Consider the following 2,333-nt stretch of genomic DNA (forward strand, 5'->3'; position numbering starts at 1 on the left):
AGTATGTTTTAAGAAGGGACTTAAAAGAGTTCACTGACTCAGCCGACCTGATTTCCTCGGGCAGGCTGTTCCAGAGCCTCGGGGCCCTGACAGCAAACGCTCTGTCCCTTTTAGTTTTCAGTCGAGACTCTGGAACAGACAACAGACCTCTGCCCGAGGATCTCAAGGTACGTGCTGGTGCGTATGGGACTAAAAGGTCAGAAATATAACATGGCGAGAGGCCATGAAGAGCTTTAAAAGTGATCAATAGAATTTTAAAGTCAATTCTAAAACATACTGGGAGCCAGTGTAATGAAGCTAAAATAGGAGTAATGTGGTCATATTTCTTTGTTCTGGTTAAAAGCCTGGCAGCTGAGTTCTGGAGTCAATCAGTAGATTTTTGGGTCATCTTTGATCCCTCCTGGCCTACTGGAATTTTGTTGTGAAAGTTATCACACATATTATTGCAGGCAAGCTCACATTATCTAGTTTAAACCAACTAAAACAGAAAATTAATTGCTGTTATGTTGCGTACATAAACGTCATAGCCTTTGTAAGACAGTGGCTTTTCGCAGGAAATCTGACCAGTCCTTCACATAGAAAACTCTTGGCCCATACAGCCTGTTGTAGGCAACTGAGAAAGTTGGTGAATGCCTCAATTATTAGGTGGCGTTACAACCTGATGACATACAGGCAATAAATGTTATAAATATATATAAATTCCTTTTAAAAACTACTAAAAATGTTCCTTTTAAAGGTGTGTGGCTGATTTAATTGGTTACAGCTCAAAGTGGTGCGGCAGTCTTAAAATATGTTGAAAAAGTCTTGGAAAAAGGTCTTAAAAGGTATTGATTTTCACTTCAGGATTCCTGTGCATATACCCTGTCAACAGTTTTGAGCGTTTTGTTTTGTTATTTAGTTTTTGTTGTTTTTTTTGTTTAGTTTTTTTGTTTTTCTGTTGTATGTATGTGTGTGTGCCTTTGGACCCTCTTGAAAACAAGATGCTGCATCTCAAGGGGCTATGTTGGGTCAGATGTACGACCAGGCTGGCCAGTTAACCCTGGTCCCCACCTTCACTAACTTAATAAAACTTTGTCAAAAAATACTTATATTGAATATTGGCCAATATCCAATATTGTGCATCCCTACAATGGACATAATGTGCAGTTTACATCTTAATGATATTACACATAAAAGAATAGTCCATAAAATACACAATAAACAATTAACATACAATAACACTATGAAGATAATTACAAATTTACTCCATGTGATGCCACAACAAGCCTCCCTGGCTTTGTCGGCCGCCATGATGTTGGAGTTAACCGTTAACGTCTTTAAAATCCTCATTTCCTGACACTATCAACGTGCATTCTTCTGGGGAAAATACAGAGCATGCGCCGTTGCGAAAAAAAATCCCGTTTTATGCAAACGCGCACCAACCCCCAATTAAGTTAACACCGACTCAACTAACCAACATCTTATTCACCATCATAGTACTGTTTAGCTCCAGTGTAGGCAGTCAGCTTTATAAACTTTGTCAAAAAATACTCCATTAACTTTCTACTATAGTCAATAAGTTTGCAGTCAAAAACTCCTCTGGAGACGGTCAAGAGTCGGTGCTAAAGAGTTCATTCCAAAACAGGACAGATAAACCCGTCCAACATCCCAGCAGGTCGGAGGATGAAGTCCATCCTGTGGTCTGCAGTCTTATATATAGTATCTCTTCTGGGCTGGTTTGCCCTCCTCTCCTCATGATGAACTTCTTTTCTTCTGTTCCCCAGCTGTCAGTTATTACTGCATTGTTGACTTTCTGCATCCTTATACTACTGGATGAGAAGTTCATCATTTATATTTCAACTTCAGTCTCACCGTGTTTTTTAAAGGTTACGCATGCTTAATTTGACATATAATTATATTTAATTTTATATTTAAACAATTAATATAAGAATAACATAAGTAAAGTAGCATTTTTCATTAATGGTTGGTTTCTTACAGCATTCTTGATGTTATGCTGGCTGCTTTCTGCTTTCTGCTTTTCATCTGTCTGTTGTGTTTTTACCAAGCATCTGACAGTTTTTTGGTCATCCTCTGTCGTGTTTTTGCAAAGCATGAATTCCTTCAGCAAGTTCACTCAAAGCTCACACTGGCTATAATTACCAGAGGTTGGAAGTTGACAATCAAACCCCCTTAATCAGTAATTAAGCATGTAGTCTTAATGTTAGCAGATTAACACCTCAGCAGTTCCTCATGTAGTCACAACAACAGTAGATAACAGTAGACCAAAGCATGCACTGTCACAGTGTCAGCAGATCTTGCACACCTGCAGCCTCTCCTATGGTCATAATCTACAG

Source organism: Micropterus dolomieu, linkage group LG01 (assembly GCF_021292245.1).
Source record: "Micropterus dolomieu isolate WLL.071019.BEF.003 ecotype Adirondacks linkage group LG01, ASM2129224v1, whole genome shotgun sequence".
Classification (NCBI taxonomy): Eukaryota; Metazoa; Chordata; class Actinopteri; order Centrarchiformes; family Centrarchidae; genus Micropterus; species Micropterus dolomieu.